Source organism: Trachemys scripta, chromosome 2, assembly GCF_013100865.1.
Source record: "Trachemys scripta elegans isolate TJP31775 chromosome 2, CAS_Tse_1.0, whole genome shotgun sequence".
NCBI lineage: Eukaryota > Metazoa > Chordata > Testudines > Emydidae > Trachemys > Trachemys scripta.
In genome coordinates this window covers 214,297,766-214,311,158 of record NC_048299.1, presented here as the reverse complement: position 1 = coordinate 214,311,158, position 13,393 = coordinate 214,297,766, and the positions used below count along the sequence as shown (strand labels likewise).

Sequence of the window (13,393 nt, the reverse complement as noted above, 5' to 3'; positions counted from 1 at the left end):
AATCTTGTCAAAATATATATATATATATAAGTTTGTATTTTAGAAAGCAAATAACCTGATTTTAATAGTCAATTTTTTTCTGCATCTGTTTAAAATCATTTGTAATAGTATCACTGTCTCTGAACATGCAAATAGCTTGACAATGTTTTTACTACAATAAGCAGAACAAATGGTTCCACAAGTAAAAGCATTATCCAGTAATAGTGGCCCAATTATGTGACCGAGGAAAAGTGTGTGTTTAGGTGGGAGGAAAGACTGTGATGGAGAACATAAAATGTATTTGTTTTATGTTTGTAATGCAGGGAGTGAACTATATCTATTAAATTACAAAATAGGACAAGGTGTTAACTGTAAGACCTAAGGCACCTTGCAAGGTTCTGAACACTGAAAGTTCATGTAGATTGAGATACCTGGCAACTCACAGACCCTGCTGTGACTGGTTCCTAACTCAGAGTAAGTGGAACATGATTCTAATGCAAGTAGTGTCACGGGGATTTTTTGGACAGGGGAGGGGAAGGGAAAGGTGGCATAAAAGGATACACGATGCAGGAGAAGGATCATAGGACTGGAAGGGACCTCGAGAGGTCATCTAGTCCATTCCCCTGCACTCATGGCAGGACTAAGTATTATGGGCCACTAGTTCTTGATCTTGGGATCAAGTCCTTAATAACTGTGTTCCAGCCACTACTGGCTGGTAGGAGCACAATGAAATTCACCACAGTCAGCCTCAGCTTGTGACAGTGTTGTAGAATTCTGATTCCAATGGCAAGGGTGCAAACACGTTTTGTCACTGTCTCCGAACATGCATGTAGCTTGACAATATTTTTACTACAATAAGCAGTATGTTCACAGTGAGGATGCTGTATCATTTCTATCAGTCTAATCTATTTAGGCATTCCTATTGTGCTCCTTTACACTGTGCCAGGTGGTATCTGCACCTGCTTGAAAACGTTTCAAAAACTCAGTGGCTGAAACTTGGCACCCAAGTTGTCAACCCAGAGGTATTTTATGTTCCATTTAAGAAAAACAACCTAGTCAAGTCTGCAGTTACAGGACTTGGTCCAGGTCTCTGATACATGGAGGGTGCTACCACATACTGTACGCTGGAAAATCGACTGCTGCATTTGTGTTGCAAGAGGAGGTTTACTAAGACACAGATACAGACTAACACGGCTGCTACTCTGAAACCTACTAAGACACTGTATGTGGTGAAATCATAGAATCATAGAAGATTAGGGTTGGTCATCTAGTCCAACCCCCTGCTCAAAGCAGGACCAACCGCAACTAAATCATCCCAGCCAGGGATGATTTGTGCCATATATTGGCAGGAAAGATTGATCCTTTGCAGTTCAAAGGCTTCAGAATGGATTAATCTCAAAAGTAATAGCTATGGGCCTTTGGTTTGAGAGTCATGTGTGTTGCACTGTCTAGGCACAAGAGCATATGGGTTTATATGCTAAATCATAACCAGAATAGAGAATCAGAGGCCCAAGAGTCCTCTGCTATATAGTTCTGCTAGCATAGCCTGATAATTGTAATGAATGCTCCAAAGTAATAAGCAGTATGCTTGTATAAAATAAAGACCAGTGTAAGCTCTACGTTCATTGATTGGAGCCTTAAGCAAATGTTTCTTTCCATCAGCTTGCTCATGAGGCATAAATGTAATTATAGATCCTGTGCAGCAGTATCTGTAATAGTAATGGGCTTGTAAACAATCCCAGTAAAGTTATGCAATGCACACTCTTTGGTGCATAGACGGAATACATTCTTCCTTCACAACTGAGGGCACATCACTGCCACCACAAAAGGTGTTTAACCATATCAGTTTCTTTGGAAGAGTTAACAATTGTGCTAGTGTGTTGTTTTTTTAATTGGAGCAGTGTAATTCAGGTGCCTCTCAGCACTGCAAATAAAGGAAACCCTAGGTGAAAGAATGTATGGAACTGGATATATCTTACATGTAAAACAATGAAGAAGGAGGTTCAAATTATGGCTGGTCCTATGCAGGTGTACTAAAAGAAGAGACACACCTATGACATAGCAGCTATAATTTATCTAGGTGCATGGAAGGGAAATAGGGTAGGAGTTAGCTATATGTCAAGCAGGGACAGGGACAGGCCACTGGCTCTATTCCCCATGAGCTGGCAGAGTTGCATTGGGGGAGCACTGGTTAGAGCTGTCCAAGGCATCCCCTTTTAACACATGTTTAATTCCTCCATAGCCAATGCTGAGGTGAGGCATTCTTTCCCTTTCACCAGCGTGGATCAGGTTGCAAGAAACCTAAATGTTTTTAAGAGTGGTTCAGTCACTTGTGCTTAGGCATCAGACATGTGGCCACATAAGACAGGTAAAGTCAAAGTGTTGTTCCAATACTGATGATGGTCAAATCTGAAACGTTGGAGTTTGGGTGTGGTCACAAACCCACAGGGTGGGGGCAACGCCTTCAGCTTTGGAACAGCTTATTGGAGGAACCTCTTTGATGTGCCAGACCCCAAAGGGTTTCACTCTTCATTCAGGGTAGGCCACACGGCCTCACTGCCTCCTGAGAGTGAGCCTCTAGGGCTTCAGCGCTCCTGCTTCACGCTATGAGCTCTGTTCAGTGTGTTGAACTGAGACAGACTCCTGGTAGAGACTCTGGGGATTCCTGCACCACACCAAATATTTACAGTGACACTCAAGCAGCGTTTTCAAAGCAATAGGGTTTCTTAGTCAACCCTAATACGGCATAAGGAGTTGTTAGGTTAGCAGAGAGAAATGAAAATTAAACCATAGTCCATTCTGGTCAGCCCAGAGCACCAGCCAAACTGCAGTGAACTCCATTTTTCGGTGCTCTGTCTCTCACACTCCAACTTCCTTCCTTAGTCTGTTCTCAGGTGAGAGAGCTCTAAGCTTCTTCCAGAAACCAACTGTTATCCCCACCACCTCACACTTCCCAGTTCTTTGTTCTTGAGCGGGGTTCTTTTCCCAGCTGGCCTACTGAGAGGTGAGGAAATCCTTCTCCCTCGGGTCATTGGCTGATAAGTGTCAATGACCTGGTGAGTGGGCTTTCCATTGTCTTCTCAGATTTTCATTGATATGAGCTGGCCTCGGCCAGTCTTTTTTAATGACAGATTCACTCCACTCAGACAGTTAGGTGACACACACACACACACACCCCTAGTCTTTCAGCCTTCCTTGAGAGCAAATGTAGTCCTCCCACCCCCCCACATTAAGTAGCCATGCAATGCATAGGGGAAACTGAGGCACACACCGGCCTCATAAAATAGTACAGAATGTTCCCACTTCATCACAGGTGTAAACTGGATACTTATCCAAAGTGTCTGAACCTCTTGGGGCTGCACATTTATGTTGGAAAAATTGTGAGTACAGATGTTTTGCTAGGAGAGCTAAGTGAATAATGAGATGGAAATAGTAGAATTCTGAACCATGTTTTTATCTGATCCTGTTCGTATCCACTTTTTGTTCTCTCTCATGGAAATTTGTGTGAACTGCTTTTTGTTTGGGGAAAAGTTTTTATTCATGTGACTGTTAGCATTTGGGGATGAACTGGTGTATGTGTGCAGGAAGTTTTCATCTGGGTTTGGGAGTGAGGCTGTTAGGAGGCCGGGAGAAATTAGGTGCATACTTTTAAGTCCGTAGTTTTCTCATACAGAATAAATACATCTACATAAGTAGCAGTGAAGAGGAGAAAGGAAGGCAGGGTGTAAGAGTGAAGCTTAGGGAATAGCGGAGAAGTCTTTTAGTTGGAGACATGATACCCGCTGGAGATATTTGCACATGTTCTAATGTTCCTCCATATGGACAGAAATTGAGTTGGGGGAACAATACCCAGTGCAACTATATTTTGGAATCTCTTCTACACATGGTAGAGGGCCATGTACCTGCTCCTGCAGCTGCATGATCACCCACCAGCATAATAGCAGTGAGATGCTGTCAGGGAGGAAAGTCTTAAGCCTCACTTCCCATGTCACTGAGAAGTTGGTGGGAGGAGAGATGAGCAAAAAGCAATGTCAGCCACGGGGGAGGTGAGGTCACAACCATAGCAGCAGCATCAAAGTGGGGATCAGCACCTTCAAGCTGATCCTGGAGAGGTCCTTACTGCTGTATTTATCCACAGGGTGGATAAAGCAGGAGATGTGGCTTGCTGCTGGGCAGCTGTTTTTGTCGAGTGGGAGTCCACTGTGGATAACAGGAACTAGGAACATAAAGAGGACAAGTGGTTTCTACAGAGGCACTGGGAGACATTGCAGTGTCAAATCATGAGGGACAAGGAACTGCTGTTGTACTGGGTTTAGGCACCGGACGAGACAGCTTACAACTGGAGTCCTTAAGTATCAGACACACTGATAGTCTATAAGAGAGAAAAGCCTCTATCAAAGAGGCCACATTTGTTCCTCCGGCTCTGAGCTCTTGGGCAAATGAGGTGAATACTTCCATTCCCCTCATGAAGGGCTGCTCAACTTGTTCAGGCCATTCCAACTCCTGTTATCTAGACCTCTTTTAGTTTCAGGAAACAACTACAGGAACCTCTGGATTCTTCAAATGTTTCTTTGTTGTTGTTTTTAAAATAAAAATACAGTGATTTGTTTTTTTGTAATATTTAATCTTTAAGGTTTTTGAGGGTGTTCAATTAAGAGATGACAACATATAATCATTACCTACTTCACCCCTACTCGGTCTTTGCTACCCAATTGCAAGAGAATATACCAAAGGAATCTGCCGCAGAAGAAAAATAAAACCCGATACATCTTGTTCCTCTTCATTTCCATTAGTAATATGTTGGCAAATAATTGAGGGGGTCCTTTCACGATTTCACTCATTGTATAGGGAGCAAATAATGATTTCCTGGATAAAAGGGGAAGGGTGGGTAGAGTTTGTTTTCTCTTATTGGAAAGTCCTACAAGATTTAATATGGGAGAGAAAATAATAGAGTGTATAGAAATATATTAGGGTTCTGTAGAAATTTCTCTATGATTAAATAGAAAATGATATGTGAGTTTGTTTGTTAAACCAGCATAATTCTATAGTTGGGATATAATTCTGTACTGAATTCTGTTGAATGACTCAAAAACCTCTAGAAGAGTTATCACTTTATGTTATGTTCTATAGGACTTTTCCATCAGGGTTTTGTGAAAGAGATGGCATCTGTAACTGAAACAGACAGACAGACACCTAGAAAAGTGTTTATATAAATTTAACCTATTACATCAAAGAATGTCTGGAAAAGGACAAAAGGACAAGGAAAAACTTCCACATTTCACTGAGTACTTCAGTTAGATTTGGTAGCGAGCGGTAAAACCACACTATTCGAGAGATATTAGTACTACTACTGATGCTTTTTTTGGTTGTTTTTTAATTATACTCCTAAATAGACTCTTCTTGCACTTGTATTGCCCAAATCATCAGGGCACTCTTCCTGATGCATGCAATATATTAGTGTCGCCATTTAACACAAGATGGGCAAAGATTATTCTAACATGAGAGAATGATGACATTTTTTTACCCTTTTTGAATATGTTTTTCTTGAGCATGCAGCCAGAGTTACATAGCTTATTCTGCAGGATATATTGTGGAGGAATACCTTAGTATGAGAAATCAGTTGGAAGTGCAGCTGAAGACTGTAAACAAGCAGAAGCTATTTGTACATGCATAGTACTTACTGCACCCAAATTTCGGTGCCTTTTATCTGGACTTCTGGAGATAGATAAATTCCGGCTAACTCTCTCATTTGGCTGTTCATTATCTGAGCACCGTTCCAGCTGCACATACCATGACATCTGAAAGTGATTCCATAGCTGAGCAGATGTATATTGTATTCTCACCACACTGGGCATGTCTGAAACGGAGTGGAGAAATGACTCTTTCTTGAAATCTATCTCCTCTTTTCCCAATTATCAAGCTGATATGGGCAAATTTATTTGAGGGGAAAAAACTATCTTGAATATTCTGGGCACCTTTGAAAAATACAATATACATTATACATGTAAAATAACTGAGAGAAAGGAAGAGACAGTGACTGCCAAGGACACACAAGGCTGTTCAGAGAACATTTATTGATTGGAAACAAATCACTGTTGTGTTTTTTTCTCCTCTCTTTTTTCCCCTCCCTGTTATATAAAGTAGTCTCTGTCTGGGTGTAATTTTTACATTTTAGTGCAATCTGCACCTGTGGCCTTTGGACCTAATGTTTATGACAGATGGACTGGACTGTGTTTGCCCCATTTACTGTATAATCCTGCTGTATGTATCTATGCCATGCTAGGCAGTGGCACTGGCCCAGTGGGCATATTTATTAGTGCAGGCTTCCTGTCTGCTTCCATTGTTCCATTGCTGTGTCCTTTGAGTCTAATGGACCTCTCTTTGTACTCAATCTACCTATAAACCATCATCTCTGATTGATGCCAGATTCTCAGTTACTAAACCTAATCCTTTTTTAAGAGCACATGGACTAGTTTACAAGCTAGAATGTTTGAAATAGATAAATTATTTCCCTCCCTACTCCACTCACTGTTTTGTGAGCTTAATTTTTTGAACCAATTTATAAACGTATTTGCTAATACCAAGAAGTCTTATAAAATTAATAACATTTGCATGCAACTGCTCTGAAATTCACTGTGAGTCCACTCTACCTGAGCTTCCACTATGCTGGGAGCAGAAGCAGTTAGTTAACAAGCAATGTCCCTTTATAAAACAGAGAAGCAATAAATAGAGTATTGGGCCTGGCAGCCTACTAGTGTGTGGCTAGCATCCTAGAACTGTGCAGCACATTCCATTCCTGCTGACTTCCTCAGTGGTGTGTGGTGGTGCTGTGACAAGGACAGATTACTACTAAACAAGAAGTATTGCCTTCTGCAGCAGTAGAACAGCAAAATCAATAATAACCCAGCGGAAGAGGAGAAAACCCGTAGACACTTTAATTTTCAAGTTTTAAAGTGAAAGATAATAAATAATGTAATACCATTTTTTACTGCTCCATATCTCCTAACTGAGGATCTCAAAGCACTATGTAATATTCCATTTGATGAAATCAAAGCACGTTACAAATATTAATTACATTACAATCATTGCATTACCTCTGTGATGTATTTTATACCTATTTTACAGATGTATAAACTGAGCTATGGAATGCTTAACTATCTTCCCCATGGTCACAGGGGGAACTTGGAATAAAATTCTTAGAATCAGGCTGACAGCCCCCTGCTCTGGATCACTGAAGTACAATCATGACTAACAATAAAAACCTTTTTAAAATAGTCTGTCTATAAAAGGTATTTATTCATTTAAATGTTCTGTGCTTCCCAGAGGACAGATCTCCTGTGAATTCTGACACTTTAACTGACAAGCATATGCATTCTCTGTTCATGTTATCACCATCCTGAGGAAATCACCATTTTGAGTAACCTAAAGAGATGTTGTTCTAAGGATAATGAACTAGAGCTTGGGTTACCTGGGAGCCAAAATGCAACAGGATGAAAATGAAGAACAGTGAAAAAGAATCCTCATAAAAATAGAATGTTCTGTGGAAGCTGAACAATCTCCTGTGAAAGACAGACCTAGCAGAAGGGCTAAAGTAATATATAATCCAACTGGAGTCTGACACCATGGACACATTGTCCAATGTGTTGTGTAGTAACCCACACCCAAGAAGAATGTTCATTTATGTAGAAATAGCACATTGCAACCATTCCGTGGATAGACAAGTGACTATTATCAACATAAAATTATCTGGATCGGGACTCTGTAGAGTAATCTAATGCAGGGAAAAAGGAGGGAGAATTTTTAAGATATAGTACCATGACAGTGATGGAGAAGGCATACTTCAGCCTTTCTTTTTGCTGTCACTGGAAATATGAATACTCCTGAGACTTGATGTAAAAATAATAGCTTCTCCAATTTTATCATTCAGAATAAATGACAATAGTTTTATAGAAATGTAGGGCTAAAGGGGACCTTGAGAGAGCCTCTAGTCCATCTCCACACTTGAGACAGGATTAATAGGACTGAGGAAGCTTAGGCCAAAATTTTAAAAACTGGATGCCTAAAGTTAGGTTCTTCATTCTATATATGGGCATCTAAATAGTGGCTTACTTTTCTAAAAAATCTGAGTACCCAGCTTCTTCCTAGAGGCTGTTGAATGCTCAGCACTTTTGAAAAGTCAGGCACTATTTAGGTGCCTACACATGGAATGAAGAATCTTGGTCTTAATTTCAAAAGACACGACTGAAATTTCAAAACTTCAGTGTGATGTGATTGTCAAGTTTCTTTCTTCCATTGGGCTCTCTCCTCTTCCATTGGGCTCTCTCCTTTTCTGGTCAATGAAATAGTCTGTCTAATCTAAGTTTAAATTTTGGAGGCATATTTTCAGAATGGTCTGCAGGAAATGCACAAGATAATTGAGGGCAGATGCAATTAAATCCCTTTATAGCTGAATGTTCTGTGTGATGGTTCTAACATGTCTCTCTCAACATGTGCTCTGATATCATCACATATTTTCTCAGATCACTTGCAGGCTGCTATGCAGACTGACCTGCTATGTGAAAAGATAGTCTTCTCAGCTGCTGTTCTAGTCTAGATAAGCATTAAAAGAATGTGGCACTTGCAGTAGTTTAAACTCAATGGCCCATAATTGTATCCTTGTTCTACAATGACCAAAGATATCAATGTCATTTTTGACATTTTAACCAGCTTGCCCAAACTCCCTGAGAGCAGCAGTAAATGTGACTCACTAGACCAGGGGCAGGCAAACTTTTTGGCCTGAGGGCCACATCGGGTTTCAAAAATTGTATGGAGGGCTGGTTAGGGGAGGGGGTCGTGGCCCGGCCCCCACCTCCTATCTGCCCCCCCCCCGCCACATCCAACCCCCCCCTGTTCCCTGACGGCCCCTCTGGGACCCCTGCCCCATCCACACACCCCCGCTCCCTGTCCCCTGACCACCCCTAGACCCCCGCCGCCCCATCCAACCCCTCCGCTCATTCCTGATGGCCCCCCCGGGATCCCTGCCCCATCCAACCACCCCTTCTCCCTGTCCCCTGACTGCTCCTGGAACCCCTGCCCCTGACTTACTCCTGCCACCACATCCAACCCCCCCCTCATTCCTGACTGCCCCCCCCGGGACCTCTGCCCCCATTCAACCCCCTGTTCCCCCCCGACCCCTATCCACAGCCCCGCCCCATGACCACCACCCATAACTCCCCTGCCCTCTATCCAACGCCCCCTGCTCCCTGCCCCCTTATCACGCTGCCTGGAACACCGGTGGCTGGTGGTGCTACAGCCATGCCGCCAGGCTGGATCCAGACCACGCTGCCACCACCACCACACAGCTCAGAGCACCAGGTCAGGCTGGGCTTTGTAGCTGTGCTGCCCCAGGAGCTCACAGCTCTGCCACCCAGAGCATTGTGGCGGAGCGAGCGAGCTGAGGCTGTGGGGGAAGGAGGACAGCAGTGGAGGGGCCTGGGGCTAGACTCCCAGGCCAGGAGCTTGGAGGCCCGGCAGGATGGTCCCGCAGGCCAGATGTGGCCCACAGGCTGTAGTTTGCCTACCTCTGCACTAGACTGCTGTCTGTGTAGGATCTGATCATAGTCATGCCTCCCCTACACTCTGTGCAACACAACAGTTGATACAAGGTATGCTACTGAAGATGCTCCACATAAACGCTCCTCTAGCTTGCTTAGCCTCATGGTGCCAGGCATCATTGTTCACGTGGAATATGCTCCACTCATTCTCATAGCTGATAAGGCTTCACCTGTGCAGGTAGACTAAAGCCTACTAGTACAATAGGAGGAGGAATGTTAGAGAGCATTGTGATAGGATAGATTCTGGTTTTAAAATCTGCAGTTAAGCTAAGCCATGTTCTAGACTATAAACATTTTCCATTTTCTAGTGAATTATTACTTTCTCACTAGCCAACCAGAAGCACTCTTAGTTCATTAAAAATGTAGTCTTGTCCAGTTTTCACATTTGCAGGGATTCTTCATTATTTTGGGAGCCGTTTCCATAAAAAGAGAATTGGAAATCTGCAAATGAAAATAACTGCACTATAATCAATATGCAACTCATCCGAGGGTTCAGGCATTGCCTTTCTTGTGGAATAGATTCTAGCACCTTTCATATTTCACTTTTTTATATGCTGGCAATCATACTGAGCACTGAACTTGTAAGATCGCAGAAACTAAGCAGAATTAAGGTGGGTCAAAACAGTACTTGGATGACAACACCTTAAAAGAAAATCTAGAGCATGATAAGATAAGTGGGTCTCTATTCTCTACTGTGATTCAGAATAAGCCTAATGTCCTGACAGGGTGCTACATAATTCTTCATGCTGGAGGGAGAGACAGTTTTGAATTCAAGTAAAACCGATTCAGGAAGGCTGTGGTCACTAAAGATCCCATGGAACTTTCTGGAAAAGTAGTTATTTTAGCACTGGTGTCCTAGCTAAATTTCTGGTGTGCAGTGTTGATGCACACTGTTAAATAGTTTACTAATTTAGCTGGAGGAAAGAGATTATGGCTGCTGTTTTTTTTTTTTAAAAAAAACAACATTTAACCAGCAGATTCTTCAGGATTTCCCTATACTTGGAATAGGCAACAGCTCTGGTATCACAGATATTATAGTGAATATTAATCATGTTTTAATAACAACTGCTGCAGAACTGTATGAGCATAACTTTGCTAAAAACTGTTCACTGTTAAGAAACAACTATGTGTATTGGAATAAAGTGAAATGTTAACCGGAAAAAATGCAGATAGCACATACAGCTTGCCTGGTTTCTGGTTTAATTTCATTCTCACCCAAGTTCATCAAAAAGTTCACTAAGATTTTAAGTGAACCAGGCTCCCACTTCAACCAAAATAGTGCTGCTCTACAGTTTCATGTTGAAGTCATATGAAAGATCAAGTTTCACAAGATTTGACAGGCAATTTAATGATTTTTGCCTGATTCTGATGATCTGGCCTGTGAGATACTGAGCTCTCCCAAATCCCATTAAAGTCAGAGGCACGTGTTGTGGGATTCATTTGAACTTAAACTTCAAAGTAAGACTAAGGGAGCATGAGCTAACACTAATTATAGCTATACCGGACTCAGAGCCACAAAATGTTAATATATCCTGCAGGAAGTCAATACGTGGATCTGAAATTCTAGTTCAGCTTATTATAAAGATATATGCCAAAGGCAAAGTTCAGTTATGTATCCAGCTTCAGATTTAGAGCATCCCCAAAGTTTAGAGTATTTGGATCAGGATGATTTCTAATTGAAACTGAATAAAAGATTTGCATTGACCCAAGTGCATCTAAACAGCTATTTAGGACATCACTAGTGTGTATTACCTGATACAAAAAATGCCAAACTTTGGTTTACATAGTGAAAACAGGAACCAAAAAGACTCATCCGAGAAGAAAAATATTACCATGCTATTGGATATTTCCATTGGTGGGTTTTTCACTGGCCCCACCAGGATTGTGATTATATGTGCTTTATTTATTTAGAAGGTGTAAAAAAACGGCCCAAGCATAGATCAGATATTACTGTGTATATTTTGATGTTGTTCTGGTATTGGCTGATCTTTTATGTGACTGACTGGCATAAAATACTAATCCATTTTATACGCTCTCTCATTCGAATGCTTTGTATAAGGGGAAAGAAAAAGAAAACTGTTGCTGAACAACAAAACCTATTATTTCTTTAAATAGCAATAGGAGAGTACGTGTGGTACTCTACTTTGTACTGTTTACCTTCATCTTCCTCTCATTTGAATAGTAGTGCTAATATGAAAGGCAGAATATTTGAATGGCTTCAAGCTTCCTATTCTTGAGGGCCCTGCTTCAGCCTCACTTACACTGAATAGTACCTTACTTAGTGAATTGTATCAGGAGTAAGGATAGAAGAATTAGGGGCCGAGTTTCAAAATGTACCAAGTGGGAAATGACCCACTTTCTAATATAGAAATAAAGGGTGAAATAAATAGAACAAAATAAAAAATGTTTATCACAAGCTGATTAAATGGCTGATTAATGTCAAGTATCCAGTGGTTAAAAACATTAACCTTTTTCACAGAAACTAGTTATTCACATTTATCCAATGTAGAGTTCTTCAGGGCTTTATGTCATCTGCTACCTCCTGTCTTCTGTATATTATTATTATTATTATTATTTTATTTATTAGTCATATTTATTTGGTTGTTTATTTGTATTACCATAGTGCCTAGGCATCCCAGTCATGGTCCAGAAATCCTATCGTGCTAGGTGTTGTACAAATGCAGAACAAAAAGATGGTCTCTGACCCAAAGAGTTGGTAATTAAGAAGAATGAGTACACTTAAAGAGCTAAACTGTCCATTTCTTACTGACATGGACACGCACTTACACAAATAGTCCCTCGAAGTCTATGAGGCTGCTCCCATGGACAAGTGTTCACCAGAGTGTGTAAGAGTTCCACAACATGCCCTAAGTTAAATTTTTTTTTGGATGACATATTCCTAGTCAATATAATTTTCTCTTGTGTTTAATTCCTCACTTCTCTTTTCTACTCATTGTTCAATTTTATTTCTTTGCTGAATCTCTTTCTGACTCCCATTCTATGTTTATTCCTCCTTTTATGGCTCCCTTTCCTCCTTCTAATGTTCCTTTTTGACAAGATTTTGTGAGTCACACTGATTCCAGGCAAACAAGCTGCTGCACTGTAAAATAAATAGCCTTGAAATGCTACAAAGTAAATCACTTGCCTTCAAGATTAAGCTAAAATGTTTGCTTGAGCTTCATGTCTGAACATCCCACCACTTAACCAGATGATAGCAGAGTTTTTGCCAACAAAACATATCTTTACTAAACCAGGGCCATCTTTCAATGAGAACAGAGCAGAATGCTGCCCTCTGCCATCAAAACATGCCTCTAGCCCTATTTATTTATGAGAAGCTTTGTACTGGATACAAACTGATATGAATGTTATCCAGCTTTATATAAGACATCACATGGTATTGGTAATCTGATATAGGGTTTTAAATGGATAACTGTACTGCCAGTTTTAAGTGCCAGCAGATTTTTTTTCCCCTTTTGCTATCAAGTAGTATAACATGTAGTGGTAGGAAATACTCTATCCCTCACTGGATGGATGCTTCCTGTAAGAGAATTCCTGATATTAGGCATCTTTACCTTTCTGCATTTTTTTATACTCTCAGTCAGTTTCTTCCTAGCAGCATATGCCTCATACATTCCAGCTTCCCACAAACAGGCTAATGAGAAAAATGACAGTGTATGATTGACCCTGTAATGCCAAATGTACTTTCTCATAATTTTAGACTTCAGCAGCTCATGCACATTGTAGTATCCATGCTTTGGGGTTACCAGTATTGGAAGTCCTAATACAATAAATAAATATGGTCTCAGCCATGAAAATATTGC

At 41.0% G+C, this 13,393-nt stretch overlaps 1 protein-coding gene across 2 annotated transcripts in view; it reads left to right on the top strand.

The window, feature by feature from the left end:
• Positions 1 to 13,393, top strand: part of ST18 (ST18 C2H2C-type zinc finger transcription factor) — a 189,538-nt gene that overhangs the window by 6,583 nt on the left and 169,562 nt on the right. The gene's annotated exons all lie outside the window — the stretch shown is intronic.